This window comes from Lineus longissimus, chromosome 7 (assembly GCF_910592395.1).
Source record: "Lineus longissimus chromosome 7, tnLinLong1.2, whole genome shotgun sequence".
Lineage (NCBI taxonomy): Eukaryota > Metazoa > Nemertea > Pilidiophora > Heteronemertea > Lineidae > Lineus > Lineus longissimus.
The window spans coordinates 3608014-3633472 of NC_088314.1; positions in this window are offsets into that span (position 1 = coordinate 3608014).

Consider the following 25459-nt stretch of genomic DNA (forward strand, 5'->3'; position numbering starts at 1 on the left):
GAACGATAAATTCATGAACGTCTTTTGATCGAAGCGAACCACTTTCTGTCCCTGCCTTCCCGCCGCTACGCAGTATCCCTTCACGCCGTCGGATAGATAACAACATGATTCCTATTGATAATTCCAGTCGATTTACAATATCATCAGGCTTTCGCTCGGCTTAACACTTATTTCGCTCACCGTTTATGATAGACTAGAAAATCTATAAGGCGCGGGAACCCAGCCAGCTCAGAACACTGGCTGGACTTGTTTGTAGAGAATTGGAGTCGGTTTTGGTGTACGCAAATCATTATGGTCTATGGACCAAAATCTAGGAGAGGACCGACACTTGAAAGAGATATGCTTCATATATGTTATCATTCCTCGTGTCATTTAGCGACACGTTGGGCCATCTTTTCTCTGCCTTGTCTTCTTACGGATGTCATGAATGAACTTCAAAAACAAATACGTTGGGTTTGCTCAGTGTTTAAATATAAATCGGAATTTCCCTCTGGCCTACTTGTAACTATTTATTAAGCAGCTACATATTAACCGTTGATCTGAATAATCAGTCTGAAAGCAGAGTTTATATCAGAAATAGGCGAATATTTACACAGAGCCACTTCCCCATCAGTGTAGTGCTTTCTTCTTTATACGATGAGGAACACTGCGGATACTACATTTGGTCAAATCTCCTCTGTCCGGGAGGATGAAATTTACAAACCCAACGGCAGCTTTTACATCGCTTTCATAGACATGATAGAAGCTAATCCGCCTACGCGTCACCATCTGCCCAAGGCAATTAAACCCACTTAACAGAAGTGGATTATCAGTTGATCTCCCTTCATCTCATGGCAAACCATCAATCCACATCCATACCACTTAAGCATTTTTTAATCGAGCAAGGTCGCCATCAAAATAGGGGTCGATAATTTACTAGCCACCATTAAACCTTTAAACAGCTCCGATAATGTTCCGATAGATTCCGATACCGATCATTTATCTTCTGGTTGACTTAATTAGTTCTTTTATCGATTTTGTGGCAGTAATGCTCAGTTAGCATCGCGACTGGGGTATTGTCGTTGTCTTTGGTAGATTTCTCCGACAGCGAAGGCCAGATTCACTAGTGGGAGTGGTTTCCTTCTGCTCTTGCCATAACGACAAAATTGTACTTTGCCCGAGCGGGCTTTTGGTTATGAGTGCAGTTGGTGAGGACTGGAAGTGTCGGCAAAAGACGATCTCCGCACCAGCGGGTAGTTTGTAATTACCATATAAACACGAGAGTCAAGTGTTGTTTTGCTTTGGCGGCAACCAAATGGGAAAAATGCTCTTCTAGAATCGGTCCTCTAGGGATGTCTCTCCATTCAGTGCTAAGGTTACGGTTAAGATCCAGGACTGAGTAACAAGAACCGTCGTCAGCCACACAGGCAGTAAACAGGTGTCGAGTCCCACACGAGAACCTCCCCCACACGACATACATGTATCCACAAAAGAATCCCCCGCCTTGGTTCTCTTTATAGCCCCTCTTCATAGATGATCCGGTTCCCTTATCGGTAACGCGATCTCTTTACATCGTTGATACATAAACTATGGTAGCTCTGGTTACCAGCTTGGGAGGATGTATGTAGGCGTAACATCTGAAGCACCATTTTACAGCCAAATAACTGCTTCTCGTGTATTGACTCAAGATGAAAAAGGTATACAGAAAACCTTTTGCTCGAATATTTCCTCAATTTTCGTCGAGCTGCTCTGCCCACTTGATATAAGTGCCTGTAGCTATTTCGGGTAGACAGTGCCAGTTGATATGTCTAAGATGGTCATACTCATTGTCATACGCTATGGTGTATTTCAGTTTCGTAATGTAATGTAAAACAGCGCTAAAAACATGATTAGATATCCATCTAGCTTCAAATGTTGGCACTTTCCAAGTTTGTTAAATCTGGCTGAAGTTTTAGCACGAGGTTAAAAAAGACAACATACCAATGTGAAGAAGAACTCATGATTGGCATCAAAATGGTACACACCTCTTGCTCGTTCGATATACCCATAACCAAGACATGTCCCTTGTACCAGATCATAAATCCGAACCTCTCCAGAACGTTTCATCCCAATACAAATCGTGTTTGGGTGAACTCCTCAGATAGACTGGGAATATACTGAACTGGCAACCGACCCCAATGGCACGTACCACAGCAAATATATCAGCGCAGCCTTCGCGCGTAATCATTACTGACGGCGTTTTTTAGCATGACAAATATTTGTAGTAGAATCGTCTGACATGTCTTGGTAGAATCGCTTTCTTTATGGCTATGAACTGGAGTTCATGTACCCAGCATGATCAGTTTGTTCACTTCGTTCAATTAGTTCTTGCCACGTTTTATAGTCTAGCTTGAATAGACAAGATTTACTTGGATCCCGGTCATAATGAAAACGATTTTTGGATCAATCTGACGAGAAGTTGTATTGACCAGGCGAAGGGGTCATGATTATTCTGTAGGGTAAACCGTTTAGCGTCAAATGCCTTGGGGAATTCAAGGCGAGATTCTCGTATTGGTGGACTTTTTTTCTGTTTGTACAAATGTAGCATTACTCTCAATTCCTAATTGGTGCCGGTATTTTGTGGAATATACGACGCTGTTTTATATCACACGTTTTTCTGCTGTTCCTTTCAGTTAGGATCATTAGTGTTGTTTCACCATTGGTCAGTTTCAAAGTTTCCGATGGGCTTCTCGGCGTTTCCGTCAGAGATCTTTGGTACAAAAACAGTGATGCTATTTTCGCGACTATTATCTGGAGTTGGCTCTGCTGTTTGGTCAGGCAGATTGGACATTAAGCTGTGTGTTCTCTCTTGGATGTTATTGCAAGGAAGTTTGTTTGATGACAGCACCAGACCATATAAGCCAGCAGGGCATAACAAGACGTCTGATTCGGCGATGGCTGAATTGTACTGCGATTCCACGGCAAAATTGGAGAACTGTCAGCAAACCGCCCTCAAATAGTAGTTGTGATAACTCTGTGTCGCGTGTAACAGATGAAAACTAAGGAACGCCTAGCTCCGTCATATCAGCTAATGAAAAAAATCATGACGCTGAATTGCGAGGCATCTGCTTCTGGCAGCCATCAACCATATTTCAGTTCCATGGCGCCCCGTCCTTGAAACTTAACAACTATACACAGTGGTTAAAAAGTAATAATTCACTTTTCACTTTGCTGGTCCATCCGACTCAATAGAACTAATTTCAGCGCTGACGGCAATAAGACTTCACAGGATTGGGTTCAATAATTTCTCATTTTCCTTGAATGGCTTTCCTACCCTCCAGGCAAATCACTTAGGTTCGAGGTTAAACCAATGTGTGGCAGGTCGTAGACATGCCTTTAGTGACGGAGTGGTCGCCTGGAGTGTCGTGGGACCGCGAGTGTCCATCAGCCAAAGAAGAAAGTGTTATTCGAATAAGATTTTTATTTGAATAAGACTTTTCTTCGATAAGAAAAGGTTTGACAAAGCCTTATATACTTGATTCTTAAGGATGTGAAGAGCAATTATTTGCCTCTTCATGAGTTCATACGTACATTTATGCAACCTCGGGTGTCAAATCCCAGCTATTTCGGCAAGGCATTGTCCCAGACAGCGAAAGTGGTGATTGCCATTCTCCAGGCCGAGTGTTATCGGCTGAGGAAGAATGGCCAATCGTCCCGCTTCTGGTGTGTAATTTCCATTGGAATATCCAGTCGTCTGACCCCATTGTTCTCACACTGTGATCTCAGTCGGGGGCAATTGATGCTCTGTAAATAGAAATACCACGAAGGATCATTCTAAAGACAAAAAGTATACAAAATATCAACAGGTCAAGACACCACATGGTATATACAACGGGTGTTGTATTGTTCCAATGATGGCATCCCTAATGTTGTTTGCATGGTGCGTTTAATATATGGTAAATCATCGGGGCGATGTTTAACAAATGATAAATCATCCGGACGATGAATATAAAAGTCAAACCTAAAAGAAGTTTCTGACCATGACTACACTGCGAAGTGCTTTGAACATAGCTGAGATCGCACCAGGGAAATCGCGTAATGTATCTGGATATTACGCTGTACACTGATGTGTTTAGCCTGATCTCCTCAACCAGTTTTTATCACTGCAGTCCTATCAAGATGGTGAAATCGCACTTTTAAACAACAGCCCATCCCCTGATGGCAATCCGCGATCCTGGCTTTGAATGTGGCTGGCCTGGGATTTATCCCCAATGGGAATCACTAGAAGTTTAAACTGCTGCCGTAGAGTAGTGATATTGACAGATGGTTGTCAAAAGGGATCATGATCACGATAAATCGTGGGTGTTGGATGTCGAACTTATGGAGTAAAATTCAACGGTATAGACGTTTATGAGCCTACCAACAGGTTGTAAGTAAGTTGTAACGTTACATCTAACATGGTTGGGACAAAATTCAAATAATTTGAAAAGTAGGCCAAATGAAATTGAAGGGGTACCCCGTTCCTTAAACAAATTGTTTTGGCTTGCATTTGGCAGTTCTCATGCCCATTTACAAGTAGTTCCACATCAGGGACATTCAGCAACAGGCCGAGGAGAAGTGTAAAAGCCCTGCAGTATCTACTTCAAACAAAACTCTGTCTCAGCCTTATCATGTTATGTTGATGCAGGAAGAATAGTTATAAACTAAAAATGGACCCGTGGAGAAATACTTGTTTGAAAGGATGGAAAAGATGACCAGATAATATGGGGGGAGGGGGCAATGGCAAAGTAACCTGATTGATTTTGTTTGTAATCTGATAGTTTTTGTGTAATACGCACTCAGGATAAAGCGTGAAAAAGGAACAATCACGTTTTACGTGGTTGATCCTACCTGCCATAGGGTACCCTTAGCATCGGGTACACGTCGAGGTTCTAGAGATCAGTGCTACTCATTTGGAAAGGATTTCATTTAAAACGTGGTAATGCAAAGACAAGTTGACCAAACTGTTTGCATCTTTAAAAATAAGCAACGTCAACATATCATTTTAATTTCTTCGGTTTATCATCAGGTTGGTTTCAAAATACATTCTTAAATTTCTCAAAATGCCTTCTGATTTGGGATCGCAGATTTGAGATTTCAATGAGATTGATATCAAAATATCAAATTGAACTAAATAAGTTACAGCATCAAAATAGGAAAACCAAATATGTTAGAATTTATTTCGAGACCAACTTGATAATAAACTGAGGAAATTAGAGTGACATGTTAGTATTGATTATTTCTAAAGATGCAAATAGTTTGATCAATTTGTCTTTGCAATACCACGTTTTGAATGAAATCCTAGTGATACAGTGAGCACACTCTGGCCACTTCCACTTGAAGGTCCCTCTGGGGTCTGCGGAGAGTGTTCTGCGTTGGAATGCTGCCCTGGGTGTAAATGAGTACATCACGAACGTTCCCGGGTGCTTGGCGTATAAACGTATATCTCTTACGCGTCAAGGGGAGTGATTATACCATTAAGAATGGTCTCCGGCTCTGATCACTCCGAATGACATGCCATTAAACCGTAGCTAGTCACTGCACACTGTCCTACACATCCTTTGCAAAAACCTGCCTGATCTGATCTTGTCACGTTCATGCAGCAAGGAGAGATATAGATCTCATGCGCACTGTAGTCCAAATGGCATACCATTAAATCTTAGCAAGCCATTGCACACGTGCAACCTGACCGGCCATGCAATCTTCCCTCTTCCTTTTCTGACTCTGCCTGATCTTATCATGTCACGTTGACGCTGCAAGGAGAGTGGTTATACGATCAGGAATGTCAACTTCTTGTCAGAGCAAATCTTATTTGGACTTGAAGAGTTGGACGTTTATATCAATAAGTGGCTTTGAAGGTCAACCGATTACGAATCGATCGAGTAACCACAGCGTGTTTACGCTTTCTATTCCAATAAATTATTCCTTGCTCACTTAATAGTATAAAGTATGCAATGGTGGTGAACGATGTTGCCTCAACATATCAAGCAACAAGATAAAAGTTATTGGAAGTTAGGTTGAGTGTCTTGTGTTGATGGGTTAAATGGTTTGGAGTGAACGGTCACTTTGTGGAACGATCGCGAATTGTCTCCGTTAGGATTTCAGATGCACATTGGAAAACAGCCTCAAATAACTTGGCTCACTGTGGTGACCAATGATAGATTATATTTCGCTCTTACTTTAGTATGGTTAAATCTGCTCCTTGCATGTCCAATTTAACGACATACAAGTATAAGAAGTCCAAAAGCAGGAAACGTGATAATGATACTGAAAGACTGAGAGATCCTACTCTTCTTGAATTCCTATATTGTTACCCACATTCGTAGAAGCAAGTCAACAAATTGTATTTTTTCTCGTATCAACAGGAAATGACTCCGTTTGTTGCCTTTAAAATGCCTTTAACAGCAATCATTTCGAAATCTGAAGACCCCAACTCTTATAAATTAACAACAGGGTTGTTGTGAACCAACGACGAACTTTGAAGTGCCAACTTCAGAGTTTTTCGAAAGAAACATTGGGGATGGCGGTCGTATTTAAAACATTAAAGTTCTTCCTTCGGTGCAATGAGATTAACTGTGGGTTGCCAATCTCGTCATCAGTTCCCTGCAATCAAGGATGTGAGACAATGGGATGAGTGTTGATAAGATTTGGGAAGTGGGTGCAATACCCTCGAATACAGTGGAGCCAATTGGTTCGGCAATCCATTGCCGATACAAATTGCCGAGCGAATTTGTCCCACCAAGCTTGATGGTCCAAATTCGCCCGGCTTGTTAAAAGCTCGGCTTTGTCGTGGTGTACGCGCAAATGGATCGGCAATTAGCTAGTTAGATGGTTCGGCTCCAGGCGGCGCTTTCGAAATGGCGCTTTCTGCGCATGCAATTTATTGTTTGCGCGCCATCTGTAGCCGGATTTTATAACTAGCTGCAGCGCTGGTGTAAGCGCTTGGTGGATTTTCGATGGTGCGGCATTGGTTCCCGAACCAAGATTGGTGGTCCATTTTCAGGTGGTGTAAGTGCGGCTAATTTCACCAATATAATAAACACCTATATAATAAACACCCACTTCCCGAATCCTATCGACAATCTTCCCACTATCTCAGCATCCTTGATTGCAGGGACAACGCTGGCAGAGATGCCAAAGCAAAAATGATGGATGAATAGCAGCCACCTTAACTGACAACCAAGATGACTTCATTACGACAATGGATGACTGGACACGGAGAGGAAAATATCTTGTGCGAGGATTGACAGTCCATCGCGAGCGTTGAGCAGATATGGTCTTTGTTTCATTGCCACTCCGTTAGCGTGTGATGTGATCTTTGTATGGTTTCTTGTGTGCGTCAAAACCAAGATTTCACTTCTGCTGATGTAAGCAAGGTATAGAAGACACCATAGACAAAGACCAGTGCCTTGGTCTTCACACCGATGTTCAAAGGGACCCGCCCTGGTCGAGAGTATACGAACCACTAGACATGCTAGACAACAGCAGTTCCTCTCGTTGAAGCTTTGCTATGAATATCAAACTTATCTGATAAACATAGTCGGACTAAGTCTTTCTGATATATAATTGACTTTATACACGCAAAAAGTGTCATACAGCCTTCAAATCTTATTAGCAATGATAATCATACTAAAAAAAAGCATGAGAGACTCTTCTCGCCAAAACAAAAACTTCAAGCAAGTGCCAGATGTCCTGTACAGAGAGTATTACAACGGCCAGGCCGCGAGTCCAATATATATGTTTACTAGTGTTCATCCAGCTGTGGACAGGATCTCGAAGGATGTTGACTTTCGCTTTGATAATCGGAAACGAAGCCGGCGGTTTGGTATCGGATATATTTGCATTGCTTCCACTAAGTTTTCATTCAGTTTCAGCTGCTTCAATATCAATATCAGACTACCTTTAAGTTGTATCAGCAATTTATTGAAGAAACATGGTGCGAGAACCGAAAATTAATCCAGGTCAATTAAAGATCAAAGAAATCTGACCGGTAGTTCGCACCCCGGAACCCAAACCATGCGCGTTTTCCCAAAGAAATAAAAACGAGACTGGTGGGAAATCGATTTTAACAAACAGCACATCACACGAAATTATATTAAGTTTATCTCAGGATTCATAGATTCATGGTAAATGCCAGTTGAATTGACGAGAAAACCAAAACGCAATTCGACATTTGCTGAAATCGGATCGTTTATGAAATACAATTCCATTTTAATTGTATTCCTTCCAATCGCATAATAAACGTCTAACAACGAGATGTATATGTATTCATATACAGCTTTATTCAACGTGTTACAAGTTTCCTTTTGTCGTCCGTTAGGGAAACGGGCAGAAAAAGTAAAAACCACGATCACTACTTGATATGTTCATTCATCATATTTCGGTACACAACTCTTCGTCATTGGTTCTTGTTTCGTCATCCGGGACGAACACTCGGCTCATGTTGTCACAGTGCCTTTGCTCCTCCCTTAGGCAGCTCGGAAAGGTCTTGACATGGCAATAAACTTCATCTGGGAGCATATGTTCCTTCGTTCGCCTAAACATGCTCACACACATAAATCCATTGCCTTTCCACCGCGGATGACTTCTATAACTGGTCTCTCCATTTACCACGTCGACGTGTGCTCCTCGCCCTCTCTCTCTAGCGATGGCATCCAAGAATCTAGAAGCGAGAGTCATGAGATGGCTGTGAGGTAATTGTCAAAGTTTTGTTGGGACGAACTGCTCCCACCGACGGTACTTGTGCGGCTACTTCATGTGGTACAGTCATACCATTTGGCTAAAAACGGCTTAAGTCCTGTACATATTTCGAAAAGAAGTCGTTTGATTCAGAGAACTCATTGAACTACATGCTGAATCAAAAAGAAGATTAGTAGTTGCTATCTATTGGCCAATCCATCAGAGAACCACTGCTTCTGTTCGAATCCTTGCTGATAGTACGTCAGGTACGTACTTCTGTAATTCTGTAGTTCGGAAGATTTCAAAAATTGTGATGGGTATCGGCCCCGCGTCAAACCTTTCGACTACATTCTTAAGAGAATACGATCCAACTTCCAGAATAGTGGCGGCAGTTCTGAAAGGCTTATTGTTTGTTTTTGAATTTATGTTACCACCACTGCTCGCCATCATAGGTCTGGTTGGTAACTTTCTAAGCTACCGCCTGATGAAAAATGAGAAGTACAAATCTTCGACGACTTGCTACTACATGCGCTGTGTCTCTCTCGGAGACACTTTGTATATAACACTAGATGTTATTTTGTCTTACATATTATCTTTTGTGATGGAAGAATCTTTCCCATCAAGCGACCGGAGAGAAATCTGCTTTTTCTGGATATTTTGCTACACCTTTGCTGGCGCCCTATCGCCGTGGTTCCTTGTCGTGATGTCGATCGACCGCTTTGTGGCAGTAACATGGCCACTGAGAGCAAGAACGTTTTGCACGATTAAAAAGGCCTGGTTTGTAACTGGTTCGATCGATGCGATTTCAATCACATGGGCCCTTTTGGAGAATCTGAGGACATACACGCCTCACGACACGTACATTTGTCCTTATCTGCACAAGTATGAAGACCTTTACGATCTCATTAGAGCATTCTACGTGACCTATATCCCAGTAACAGCTCTTACAATCTTTAGTATCGGTACAGTCCTAGCAGTTCACCGAGCACAACAGCGCCGAGAAGCAGCATTAGAAACTTCTGAAAAATCAAACTCCGAAAAGGAATCCTCCATTACAAAGATGATGGTCCTTGTGACATTGACCTACGCCATATCAAGCATACCTTACCGCATTTTCCAACTGTACGTACATTTCTTCAAACCAGGGGAATTGACCGATTTAATGATACTACAGGTATCAGTGGCTTATAATATAGTTAAAATGTTAGACGGTCTTAATTTTACCATGAATTTCTATGTCTACATTTTAGGCTGCAAGCGTTTTAGATCGGAGCTTCGGGCAACAATATGCGGGGTGGGTCAGAATGGGTGATAAGATGAAATGTTGACACTGAAAATGCTCGGCCATTGCTGTGTGAGCCTGTATTTGCTCTCCGTGTGTGAGCGTACTGTCCACCCTTGCGAATGTACAAAACCTACATCATGGAGTTGTCGTGAGAGACGTTAAAACCTCTGGTGACGACTACATGTAGTATAGGCTTTTTTTCTCAAAATCAAAAAAAATCAAACACATGTACAATGTACAAAGCATATGAATCATTGGTGAAGCCTTTAATTCTACTGAATTTGCAGAATGCGCAATCTCCTTGTTCCTATATTTCATTTCACGATTTTATAGCCGATACACACACAGTTTCTTTAGATACATCAATATATTACACATCTCAAGTTACTACTTATTCAGAAACCTTTATAACGGTGAGGAAAATCTGAGCTTGCCACATGATACATTCATATAAATTTTTCGATACAAACACTTTTTCAACAAGTGAGCTAGCATTGTGGGCTTACCCAGCGTCGATTGTTCAATACCAACGGGAAAGGAGTACTGTTTAGTGTTAAACTCAATTTTTTTTAAAAGCACAAAAGTCATGCTATCCTTAACGGTTACGTATTGATTAGACGTTATCTCTTTCAGTTAATCCCATTAAAACCTTCACGTTAAGAAATAACGACTCCGTAAAAGGATAACGGGGTTTTGACAACCCAGCCCTGGTTGAGACAGTTAATGATACAACCGGAGAAGTATCGGAGACTACGTGTGATTGGCAAATCTCCCAACACTCTTGCCGAAATGCCCAGTGTACAAAATGTCGATGAAAAGATACCGTCATCAGGACTCCCAAGGCCTTTACATAGCCGCTGTTATATAGCTACAGCCTCGGTTAAAGGTGGTACAAGGCCTTAGGAGTCAACATGAAGGTAGGCCCAAACGTTGTTCCTGTCATGGATTTCGATTTACACTGGTCCACCGTGTAATCGTGCTTTCTTTCCGTTTTGTTCATGTTTTCACTGGCCCACGTATTAGGGACAAAAATCTGCTTCGGCTTCTCCTTGCCATATTGACCTCGCGTTACATGTCTGTCAGCTACAGTACATGTAAGTACGGGCATTTGTTTCTGGTCAGTTAAAAATTAGGTTTCTGGTCAGGTAATAATTGGCTGAACATTTCATCTAGCGGAAATGGCCATTGGTTTAACTGATCTGTATAATAATTCGGCTGCCGTAACCAACGGTACACCTACCACACTTCTCCTGGTAGATGTCCTAAAATCTTTACAGTTTATTTTTCAATTCGTGTTGCCACCATTGCTTGCTATCATTGGCCTGGTCGGAAACTATCTTAGCTACCGCCTGCTGAAAAATGAGAAGTACAAAACCTCGACGACCTGCTACTACATGCGCTGTGTCTCACTCGGAGACACCTTCTATATAATTTTCGTAATAATTTTGTCGTATGTGATGGATTTAAAACGGGGGGATATCGCGCAGTCAACGAAAAGGAGAGACATCTGCGTTTTCTGGATCTTCAGCACTAGTTTTTGTGGCGGGCTGTCGCCGTGGTTTCTCGTCGTGATGGCTATCGACCGCTTTGTGGTAGTAAGATGGCCGCTTAAAGCAAGGAGGTTTTGCACAATGAAGAAAGCATACGTCTTAACAGGGTTTATCTATGCAGTGTCAATCACATGGGGGCTTATGGTAAATCTGCGAACATACGTACCAAATGACAGGTACATTTGTCCCTACGAATACCCGCACGAAGACATATACGACCTCGCTAGAGGATTCTATGTGACATATATCCCCGTCACGGTTCTCCTGATATCTAGCATTGGTACAGTTATTGCATTGGGCCAAGCTCGTAAACGCCGAGAAACAATGAAAACGTCTGTAAAATCTTCAAACTCCGAAAAAGAGTCCTCTATTACAAAGATGATGGTTCTCGTCAGCTTAACCTACGCCATCTCCAGTCTGCCATACCGTATTTACCAAATTTACATGCACTTCTTTGCAGGGGAATGGACCGAACTAACCGTCCTTAAACTAACACTGGCTTACAACATCGCAGGCAAAACATTCGACGGCCTCAATTTCACCATGAATTTCTATATCTACATTTTAGGATGCAAACGCTTTCGATCAGAGCTTCGCGCATTGCTGTGCGGGGCGGGTCAGAATAGGTGAGACAAACTGTCAGGTAACATTGTGTACATTGTCTAAATGACACCATGCACCTTAGTACTTCGTCGTTCGTACATTGTACATGTAAGTGTTGCGAAACGTGACGTATATTCTCAGACTCTAGTTTAGTCAAGATATAGTCGCAGCCAAGATTACCTACCACCAACTAAAGAATGTGGTATGAAAGCTGCTGGTATCAACATGGTACACTGAGCAACTTTCAGTTATCTACCATAGCTTTGGTCAATCTATTGATGTCAGAATGGCATCTGGTCTACCGAATCTAACCTTTAGTATCTTCGTAAAAAAAATACCCGACCTATTACCGTATTCCTGCCAGATTAATCCATAGACTGTACTAGCTATAAACAATAAGCCTTTTCTTTTCAATTTGACCTCCATAATCAGGACACCTCTCCATATAGAAAGGACAGCATTTGTCAATCTCAAAATAGCTGAAAAACCGTAACGCTACGTCAGACCTATGTGACAGCTATCCATATTACACCGACTACAGCTTCTTTTTTTTCTGCTTTTTTCACCGAAGGGAGTTTTTGCAGCTGTCCGTCTGTGTCATTTCTTTCCTGACCATCATCTCCTGAAAGACCAAGCTAAAAGTATTCCCATTAATCTATCTTTCATTTCTTTCTATTTTCAGCTAAATTTTTTTTTCTCGGAAGAGATTGTTCGCGCAGTTCGCCTGTGACACTCCTTCCTTGACTATCATCCTGAAAGACCAGTGCGGCCCTGATTAATATCCATGTATGGCCTTTAAAAATACCAGTCAGTGGTCATTACTTCGTCAGCTATCAAGAAGTTATTCCTGTCATTTCTGAGAAATTGACAAATATCGAGTCTCGAAAAACCACCAGGTGATGGTTGACAGGTCTGATTGAAAGATATGTTGTCTTTATTACACCTAACGTGACTAAAGTGATGAAAAAACACATACCATTTCTTTTTGACGTCATCAGGGCTCCTTCAATTATCATGTGTACAAAGATAGGCGTGTGGTCATGCGAATTTGTCAGGAGCTAGGTGACAGAAGAGATCGGATGATTCGTTTTCTCTTAGTATAGGGCTATTACGGTGAGTTGGTGTCAGTCGTGTCGTGCACAAGAGATAACATGTGGATAGCCAGACCTTCCATTCTATTCCATTCGCAATTATCTAGCTTGGATGGGACTAGCTTCCTAACGCGTTAGCTTTCATCGATTTGACCGTATAGGCATATTCCAGTTGCACCTGATCACAAAGGCCCACGTTCAGTACGCATACGCTCACGCAGCCGAGGAACCAGACACATTTAGCATATTGTGTAGACATTAGGATATATGTATTTAAGGACACAAAGAGTTCAAATACTGAAACCGGATGGAAGATTTCTTATTCCTCTACTATAAGAAGTCTGACCAGTAAGTTCAGACAGGTCCAATGAGTACTGACTGATAAACAACCACCTGTACTTATAGTACGAATAAACATATATACAGCGAACGACCGATATCACCCAGCATCTGTTTTGTCACCATAAGAAATATCCTGCTTGCCATTATTCCCGAGGACCGCTCTTTATTCTTAACATGATGATCTCATTACTCCATCAGAAAATGACTTCTATGACTTGCAAGGTATTTTCAACGAGCCTTTGTTATCTGTAGTAACCCCTTTAGGGACCGTTCGGTACATCAATCTGGTTAAGTTCTAGGACTGATACTTTAAAACTTCGAAAGCTAAAGAAAAGCTCCTTAATAAATCAACGCGTTTCAAAACGACGTCTACCTGTTGTGTCAAAAGTAAAAACATCTCAATCTACTGAATGGCTTGCTATAAATAGGCAAGTAGTTTCGCGTCAACACATTTTAATTCTTCAGGCAACTGTATTTCAACAACCTGATGAGAACTCTGGTAATCGCAATGTTCCTGTATGCCTCAGAATCGTGGACGATGAATGCTGAGATCGAAAAACGCATCGCTTCAGAGCTCAACTACACCGCAGACTTCGGAACATTCCTTACACGTCTGCTACTACCAACATCCAGTACAGAGAGCTGGTCGTTCAGCACATTGGACGCCACGACAACCTGCTGACTGGCTAAAAAAGAAGACGCCGAGGTGGTTTAGCCACGTGGCAAGAGCGAAGGGAACCCTTGCGAACATAAGCCTGTAGTGTAGAGTAGAAGGGATATTCGGCCCCCCGCCAGCGGTAATGTCGTATCTGAAAATTACCCGTTTGTGTAGTTGGCGTCTTTGATGATACTTCCGCTTCCTACCAGCCGCAATTTTGAGCTTTTTGATGAGATTGATTTTTTTTGGCAATCTTGTGTAAATCGGGGATTGCCGCAGCTCATAACTGAATACAAATAAGACCACCTTCAGCAGCAATGCAAGAAACACGTGTCTGAGTTGGATTAAATGGACTTTCGCCTTTGGTAATATTTGACAACTTATTCGTCGATATATGTACCTTCAGATCTACGGTAGTGCACCATTTAATAATTTAGCAGCCAGTTTTGCCAAGAGGAACAGTCTTTGATGTTACGAATTTCAATCAACTGTTCAGACTCGAGCACAACATCGACATAACCGTAATAGGATTGCAATGTCGGTGTGGTAAGAAAGATATGTCCGTCGGATATAGTGCTCCAGGACAAAGGATCTTATTTTTACTTTTTTAGGGGACATGTAAAACTGTTCCACTGGTGACCTCCTTCTCCTTGTTCTTGTTCTTCAAATACATGCATATTGAACGCCATCGGCCTTGACGTAAAGGATAGTGTGGTCGAACCGAGAGACGAGGTAAACGATATTGTAGTCGAACAGAGGGACGAGGTATCGTTACCCTTTGGATGTCATCCGAAACAGGAAGCCCCGCATAACTACCCAGCTACTGAATGCAATATTGTATTGAAATCTCAATCATTGGCATTGATTTTCCATTTGTTGTGTTAGCTTGCTAATGAATTAAATTCATATCCATCTACTGTTAATAAACAGCTTGACCGGTGGCGTAATTAGTGTCAACGGTTTGTGGCCTGATGAAAAGGGGCCCCGTGCATTTCTGGTTTGCATTGCTGTGTGTAGTGATACCGTTAGAATGTGTTGCAACTGATGGAATGAGCATGGCAAAAATTCCTACTTCAACCACGAATATTACTCTCAAAACACGAATTCGTCATTTCTTATAGATTGATACGAATGTGACATTGATTACTTGATTGATTGCAATTGAGAAGAACAGCTGTAAAATGTAGACGTGCAATGAAATGGTGTCGTTATTTTTATTCCAGTAAATTGTGCTGTCGATTCCGTATAGGCTTTCACGTCCAACCATGGACCTGAAAGAAGTCATTTCTATTGAAGAAGCACGGGAACATAGAGAGGGAAAAAGAAACATAATGTTGCCTTATAAATGCCTTCTATCAAGAAGACTTTACAAAAGCCCGGTGCTGGTATTTCCGTATGTTAGTCGTGCACTAATAGATAATTTTCTCGGAAAATTGTTTTTTTGCGATATATCAGTTCTCCCTAACAGAATTATTTCCATCAACTACCCCACCCTTTGTAACAACAACACACGGAAAAAGACAGCAAAGGTTACATTGTACAAAAAGGAAGTCCATTACTGAATGAAAACCACCGAAAGGCGAGATGCTAAAAGTTTTAGAGATATCAAAATAGAAGATTATTATCTTCATTTCTTTCGAGTTAACTATAGGCAAATCAGAAGCAAAGTGCGAAGCAACATCACGGCAAGACGCTTGAAGAAGTTTTTTTCTGATGGAAACCCATTATAGATTACACGGTTTATAATTTTACAGATACGGGCGATATACCTACACTGCTTCGGGAGAATCGGTCTCAGTTTCCCTTCACAGTCTAGGCAATTGAATTTCTCCGCCGTTGACAACACAATTAACTTAGACATGCCATGAAGTCGTCAATAAATATTCGGGTTCCGGATCGCCAATTCCGGGTGTCAGTCTGCACCTAGGGAGATACGTGTCAGGGGTGCAGGCGTCGTGATGAGCAGGATCATTGGATGCCTACTTGATGGTGGATATTTTGATTGATTCTCCCAAATTAACCTCTGATTGGAATATTGACAGCGATGAGAGAGGCCTCGGACTTTTTGCACTAAGGGATTTTCTATTGCAGGCAAGGTTTAGTTTAAGAGAACAAAATACTGAGCTTTTGATATCGATTCTGCTCGGAGACGCATAATCACACGTAACGCCTCTCCAAAAAGGCGTTACATGTATGAGATTTAGAAAAGAGCATATTATACATACCACAGCTTGAAGAACACGAAAGTGAATTACAATACGTGGAAATTAATGTAAAAAATATCATGTGCTTTCTAAGTAATAAACTGTTGTACTCACTTAGTGAGACCCCTACGCGATCATGGATATTAGATTCTCATTGACTGAACTAATTTCAAAGAGAAGAGGCATCCTTGAAATAGATATTACCGCCAAATCAAAGACAATGTTCTCAGAGGAAGTAAGATCCACGCCGTAAAGCAGTAAAGGGTATACATGTGAACAACAGAAAATGAAATATCCTTTAGAGCGCAGGACCAACCTCTGTTCAATGTTTTACTCACTTCATCCCCTTACGCTGATCACCCTCCAGACCTAAAAGCAGAGAATATTCATATTGGAGTTATGAATATGCATACTTGTGCCTCCTGTTGTGTTACCGTAAAAATATTTTTGAAGTGTCGCAACATTTTAGAGATTTTCACTTGAATTTGATATCACCATGGTTACCCTGAAGATAATGCTGCCAGGCTCTGATATTCTCTAAACATGTTTTACCATTTTTCCCCAGCTTTACCGTGGCAATATCCTTTTATTTAGTAATATTCGTTGCCTTTGTGCATAAAGGCTTACGGCATAAGCTTATAATTCTTGACAAAAAAACTTTATTCACTGCAGACAACTTCCAACTCTAACTGCATTCAGAGGAAATGCCAAAAAAGGCATTATATATATAACGAGGTAAACGGCCTGATGATAAAGGCCTATATATCTTTCAAACAAATTGTTGGGGGTAATTCCATAAATTACCAGCAACGTTTTAAAATTTACCTCAGAATTTTCTTCTCTATGATAGAAAAGACTTCAACGGTAGTCTACATGTAACTCCATTTGACTTTTGGTGTCAGAAATATTTCTTAATTCTGCTCGCTTCAGAATACCACAAAACAAATCGAATCATCATGAGCCATTGTTTCATATGTACTGACTCAATACTTCTTTAAAAGAGTCCGAATGGTGTGTACTGCATGTGACACCTAGAATCGTGGACTCAGCAAAAGTTACATCCAATATGTGTATAGCAGAGACCATAAGATCAAAATGCATGCCGAGCGGATCCTCTCTGGACCTATCTTTACGGGAACCCCCCCCCCCCCCATGAATGTTAAGGTTGAGACACAGTAGATAATAAGTCACATGGGTGAACCGATTTGAATGAAATATGCGCCACATTACTCGCTGTAATCGACTGAGCACAATCTGACAGGGGAGAAATGGGGGAGAAATCTACCGAACGCATAAAACATTAAGAAGTATCACACTGAGAAAGTAGAGACAGGTCCATTATCATAGCATTAAAAGCACATTCAAATCATACCTTTGGACAGAAGTCGCACTCACATTGCCATTATCGAGTTAGGGCAATAGGGTAATTCTCAAAAGCTGATTATATGTATTCTCATCGATATTCATGGATCGCATAGTTTTGATGATTTACGAAGGTAAATGATATAAATCACCATTACCAGAGAATTTTGATAAATCAGCGCATTGTCGTGACCTTAAACTGATTTGGTGGGAACAAACCCATTTCTTTATGAAAGACACGGCAACACTTGCGATGAGACTGTTGCAACACGCAGGATATGACCGAGATTGTACGACGACGACGACGACGACGACGACGACGACGACGAAGATACGTGAAAGAAGATAAGGAGAAGATAATTTGGCCGTTTCCATTCTATGCGTTAGACCTCCAAATTCGTTTGATATCAAAACAATTTGAAATTCAAAGTTCACCCTTTTTAGTCGCTGGTCTAGTATATCTAATCCCTTTATCTCAAAACCAATCATCCACAAACTCTCTCTCTTTAAAACCAGCGACACTCTAATTCAATGAGATTAAACCCATTAGGCTTCGTGTCAGAGTGGTAAGACGTAAAATCCCATTTTTCGTTCGCTTGGCAACAGAGTCTTAGCATATTACTAATTTTGATAACATTAGGCCTATAGTCGGTTGTATACCAGCAGAAAATTTGAAGTAAATCAATTGCATTTTGCTTGGCCAACGCAATTTCAAGTATACCATACTTCCTTTACGTTTTTTTACCCACTCGCCTTAAAATCAGATGAAACGACTGAAGTCATGAAACTCCAGAATTCTGTGGCTTAATGTTGCTGTTATGTTCGACGGTCTTTACTCCGTTATAAATTTCAACATCTACATTTAAGTTAGATGAAATGATGTCATCATGCTACCGGCTGCGATAGACGCTATAATCATATGCGTGAACTCTTCACACAACACTCGGACATTATCCTCGACCCAATGACTTCTAGATCTCCAGGCTCTAAGCAATATCATAAACGAATCAGTCGCTGATTACTATTCTAATATGGGCCCCACTGGCCCAACTGGCCACCAAGCAATACCTGTCATCACAAATTACCTTACAAGATATAGAAAATATATCTGTATCACCTTAGCCAGTCAATAAATTACCACATCGCGTGATGGCGACGTGTTGCAACAAACATCCCACCGAGAGGGGCTAGTCATTATTGCCAATTGTCCTGTTTTTCATTGCAAAGCCACATAGGGGGAAGGGTAATGATATTTTTCTTCGCTTCTTACTTATTGAGATGTACGTGCGCTGGTTACAGATATACACCCAAGATTCAAATTTGCTTTTTGTAAAAGAAATGATCCAGAAAAAATGTAACCATGGTGACAAGAACATAGTTTGTCTGTTTTGTCCTCCTAAAATGACATCCGGTTACTGTATGTTTTTAACTCCCCTCACCAATGCTTTTTTGAATGCAGACACACAGTTGTAATGATGGATGGATATTTTTTCAAAGATGAAAAAGGTCAGTAGATCCCTTTCTTGCTCTAGTGAGGTATCATACCCAGTGGGTGTATTTTAGACACCTCAGCACAAATGGAATTTAAGAGAATCATTCTATCGAATTCCGGGGGCTATTTGCTTCCCATTAACAACCAGTGTAGGTGTAGACGTGTCTGGATCCCCGTAAGATAACCGTAATAGGCAATGACGGGATCAGTATAACATTTTCGAGTCTGAAATGACAACTGGGAAAATGAATATCTTCACGTCTTGCTCTTACAAAAGTGAGGTCATCCCAGTCAAACGTCTTACGGAAATGACTGGTAATTTTGAGTAAAGAATTCCCTCCTCCAATCACGCCTTCTCTATAACTACTTCTGAATGTGAAAATTCCAATGATATCGGAAAAGTCAGACTAGCTCTCCTCCAGCCGGTCAAGTAGTTGCTGGGCAAACGATAGGATGTGGCAGCGTTCCAATCTTGGCGGAAACTTGAATAAATCTGCCTACCAATTTAGAAGGAAATTATCATATCAATGACTGTTCTAAACTAGTAAACGTGCTTTATAGTCCCTGTTTCCAAGTGTTGCTCTACGATAGAACGACGAATTTGCCACAGTGGAGATACTAAGAACCCAAATTAAGATTCCTCCTACAACCAAGGAGAAGCAGAACAGTGAGTGGTATTCCAGCATAGATTTTGTAATACTGACAACAAAATCATAGTTCTAATATCCCTGGCGTCGGTAAACGCATCTAATTGTCGTCTTCTTGTAATAATTTTGATAAATCTGGTTACGAGCTTTTTCTTCTTTTTGGATATTGATTCGTCTTCGTCTTTTTAAGAATACTTTAGGTTTATTAGTAAGCAGGCTATGCCGTTGGTGCTTTTACTAACAGCTGTTTTAGTCTCCGACTGAATCACCATGCAGGACAAATTTAATCTGACAACCTCCACCGCCGTTTGAATAAGAGTCGAGCTCGTTGGTACGCATGTACCGCAGTGGTAAATTGATTTGGACCAGGTTTAGCCGGAACTCCACAATTTGCCATGTAAGGTCCTTCAGGTTTATGTAAATGATACCGCAGTTGACCGGAAAGGAAATCCAGAGTGGTCTCGTAATCATATTTGTGTCTTCGCGAGGCAGAGGGGAGGCCATCCTATAACAGAATCAAGGTTGTATTCTATGATGATATATGTCAGCATTGCTAAGTTATCACCCGTATCTTTTATATTGTTTTGTAATACCACTACGCAAGAAGGTTAAAAACGCCAGAAAGTGCATAGTGCATGTTCCTCGGACACTCTTTATAGCATAGTTCTCCAGTTTTCCGTTACGAATGTACGAGATGTATTGGCTGGACTCGTCACTGCAGCCGTTAAAACACAACATGCCACCAGTCCTGTGGTCCTTAGGATACATACCTGAAAACAATACTGTTGTTTTACACCAATGAATATTCTGGGTTGGTTTTTTATGCACTAACACAATCCAGCAATGCAGAAACTGTAGAAAATAATGGGTTAACACACACGCTATGCTTCATGTTGGTTTCTTTGATATATGACCATCCTATACCAAAGACGTATACAAAAGAGCCCTGGATTTGTAACTGTCGGTAGTATGTTACCTGATAATGTATACAACTTCCACTGTTACACTGGGACATGTGGAATCATGAGAAAGACTTGGTTCATTAACATGTATTTCCATACAAAAAACTTTTTATATCGAAGCTTCTTGGAATGCTGAATAACCATTCGGCCAAGGGAATGAAGACGGTGTCAGAGAGATGTAGTAGTGCTCTGAAGGCAACATCGATTACCGAAAAAGAGAGCGGATCCCTCTGGCCTCGTTTTCGGTACAGAAAGTGCGCAGATCGTTCAAGTTTCAACAATTTAACAGGTATTGTTTTATTCATGAGGTGTGATAAAATATTCTCCGATTTTGGCCGCTGTACTTTTTCGGCACCATCGCAGAAATTGATGAGAAGAGCCGGCGGAATTTTAATATGAAGATAAATCACGAAATCATTTAAGAGAAGACTGAAGAGATCATGAGAACTGTTTAAATTTTTAATGCCGGTCCATTAAATTGTCATTTAGGTGCAGTAATATATTGCAGTTAGAACGAGCTTATTAAATACACCGTGTTTTATTCTATAACTTCATGAATTCAGATAACAGCTTCAGTACTTTTTTATATGCTAGTCTGGAGTCCAAGGCGACGTGAACCTGTGTGAACGGAATATACACTGCCCAGTAGGCACGCGTTATCAACAAATACGTGGTCGGTAATGTACGCATGGGCAGTGCAGAGCATGCCACTCCGCAACACAGCTACATTGGATGTACATTTTATATTTACTCGTCTATTTGTACATTGTTTGCATTTATATGCGAACTCATGATTTTATTGCCATTTATTGTGTCAGCCTGGCAAATAGTGGCCATAAATATGGGAAGTTTACCGAATCACCTGTTTATAAACATTAGTACAACATGTCACATAGCTAGACATGGTCATAAATTAACACGTCGAAGTACGGGATGTATCAGATCGACCAGCCCATAAAATCCCTCGGCAGAAGAAAACGTAGCTCATTTAGTCAGCCTTGGTGGACTATAGGATTGTATCGTCATGGCATTACGTATTTGTATCAATAATGACGACGACGACGACGACGACGACGACGACGACGACGACGAAAAGATGAATGATGATGATGACGATGATGATGGTGATGAAGAAACAGATACATGCTGCATGACTGATTTATTCTTCCACGAGGAGCTACTAGCCGCCATAAATGCCGAGCGACTACTCTCTGTGTACCAAGAATAATATCTCTAAGCACTAGTTATCAAATTGACCTGCGTTTATCATGATTATGTTTGGCTAACTGAAAACAATAGCAGTAATTACTACAAGCACCCATTACACTAGAGGGAAGCTATTCAAACAAAAACATAGTGAATTTCTAGCGGTATTGTATGCGTAGCCTCCGACCATCTCTTCGTGCGTTACATGGAAGCTGAGCAATGTCAATACATTGAGGGTCAAGATGGCTACCAACGACCAAGCCATGTCTTGCTCTTTCTACCCCGGTGTAGTTTAGAGTCGGCCTCGGGGCAACTGCCGGGTGCCTCATGCGCAGCGGCGCCGCCTGTTTGGCAATCAACAATAATTAGTCACGAGGAAGGAACCAGTGTCCGAGGGATAATTTTGCCGCGGGGTTTGGGGTGATTACTCTGCGATACGAGTTCGAGTATATACATTGCTAAGATTGTTATTGTCATAAACTAATCGCTCTCTCATGTATTTCCCGAGTAGCGTGTTCCGTCACGAAGTCATAATGCTCTAAACCAAAGCATCCTTCTTCCTTCCTGGCTAAACGCAGGTCAGATGGAGCATGACACAATTAATCTGAAAGACACTCCATCAGTCATTATCGTCACCCAAAACTATCGATCTTAACAAACGCGAATTTTCTATCGAATGCCGAAAAACAAAATAGCTGTTCATTGAAGTGTGACCATCAAATTTTTGTTCATACCTTTAAAAACAAATTTTGTACAATATCCTCGATCGTTTTATTGAAAGGTTCGTGATCACGATCGAAATGGACATTCACGTAGCTTGAGATGTTTTCTGGTGCAAGATTCATCACGAGGAAAGGTTACATCACGCTGCATATGTTTTTTCTATGACAGTATCGAATAATCAGTTTCGGTCCTTTCGGTCAATCACACTGCATGAATATAGCACACTACCATCTGCTGATTAAAGTGGACTTTTTCCATCACGCAGAGTACAGGCTCAAGCACGTACTCATGTAACAATCAACTACAGGGCAGGGAATGTTTCCCGCGGCTCTAAATTAAATTCAGTGTGGGTTTTCAATTAATTAATTATTTTTTTGTTTTATTTTTTTCTCTCAAAAGCATTATGTCATTAGTAATTTAGGCTAAAAGGTGACATTTTGAGGGCAATACGCACCATGGAATAAACGGCAGTGTCGAACATCCATGCAGTCACTTGCATGTTCATTTTGTTAATCATGTGTCACGGTGTGGGGTTGTCGATACGATGTCAAGGGGAGATAGCACAGCATGCAGCACGCAATTTATCATTTAGTGGATGTAAGTTGTCAAGGTGGCTGTGTTAACGAGGAAAAAAACGTACACGCGACATACGATGATGTTTACATTATTGGAGACTTTCGTTGCATCAGCATCTCAGTATATTGCCGTATAATATCCTCTACGTCGGTGATTATATCCTAGAGTAACCAACCTAGGTTGGTTACACCTTTGGGATGGTTACTCAAGATTATATGAAGTCCGATGAGCACGGGGAAAAACGCTATTTTTCGTTATATTGTGTCAGAGCGCTTGCACCTTCATTTTGTAACATGGTAGCAGAGCGTAGTTTCGATCTACGCACGCTGCGGTACTACATGTAACGCATCGCATGTACATCCAATTCTGGCTAGTGCACGGGGCAAGTGCATGTAGTTACAAGTGCCGCTCTTGAGCGAACTACATATGGGGATATACTACAGCAGGATCAATGTCAAAGGCAGGCTGTTGGAAAGTTTTCCACTTGTAACATTGATTATTCTAAATGTTGGTGGGATGCTGCGATGTTTAATAACGTTTTGTAGGCATAAATTATCGTTCATCGGATGCGTGAAATGTTTCAGCTAGAGTATGTTACAAAAATAAAGTTTTTGATAGATGTGCTGGAAAAGGCTTATAGAAAATGACTGACATTCTTTCCAAAACGCTGCAAAGTTATGTCAGACCCTAAATGTTGTTGACCTCCGTATTTCTGTGGGCTTCAATATTCCGATCCAGTCAGCTCGGTTCAGTGCATTCATGTAATATAAATAGGAAAAAAAAGTATAAACTCCAAATAAGTTCTAAATTATCTCTATCATTTTACGTATTTTCGTGTTTCTTTTTGTCCATTCGCCTCCACCCCCCTTGATATATAAAAACATAATCCGAATTCACAAATGACAATCTTGCATTGCCTGCTTATTCGGATTGATTCGAAAGTAATCCCCTTGTATAAACTTGTCGAGGACTAGAAGATGGCAATAAAGATAACAAAAAACCATCAAAAACAATATCGAAGAAAATATTTAAAAAATCCCTACTTGTATCGATATAATATAAGTAAAGGCGGTAGCCGTTTTTTATTCACAGACTGGCTTATTGTGAACAACTCACGAACTGCTATCGACAAACAACCAGCAGCCTTTATTGCCAGTCTGATAAAAAAGCCGGTCACTAAAAATGCTAAGTGATATGTCTCAGCGCAAAAGACCTCATGAAATCCCTACAAGAAATACCCAAACGAAATAATGATGGATGGAAGAAAAAACTGCCTAATGCTGTATTACTGATGAGGACATAGCATATCTTTGGTGACATATCGGCTCTGCGGCAAATTATTTGGACTTAGTTTGGTTGTGCTAGTAATGCTTGTGGAATCAATTCGTCATCTTGTAAAATGTGTTGACATTCAGATAGACTTGGTTTATACCAATTATGGCTGTTTCTTTTTCACAGGCTAAACGTCATTGTGTTACTTTAAGGGCGGCATCGACAAATGTTTAAAGAAAGTTAGTTTTTCGACCAATATCAACAATCTGCGCTCATTAGTGCCTAGTCATTCGTTCAATGTCCGGGCGATACGCGAAGTCCAAGGTCTTTTAGTGGGCTAACGCCGATTGTTTTTGTATCTTGGTTTCATCAGTTTTTGCTTACAAATGAATAAAATTAGCATCACTGAGATGCAGGGCGAGAATATCATTTGTGCTTGATATAGTTTTATCCTAAACTGCTCTAATAAAGACAAAGTCATTGCCAAAGTGCCATGATAAGATGACTTACAAAGTCATGTCACAACGTCTGAAATGGCAAAGCTGAGATTCTCAATGTACACGATGACATCAAAGTATTGTTTCAGAGACGAGTGCCAGTGAAACTTGTGCTTGACTAACCAAGCCAAGCCGAGCATACCATCAGATTTGATTTGTCAAATTCAGGGAGGCAGAATAACGTTCAATCTAACCAACCTTCAGTTTCAGTTTGCTGTTTCTTTCAAAGTTTGACAGATCTCAGATACATATGATGATTCTGCTTGCAGGGTACCCAACTTGTCAAGATCTGGACGCCTTGCCCGTCGCCTTA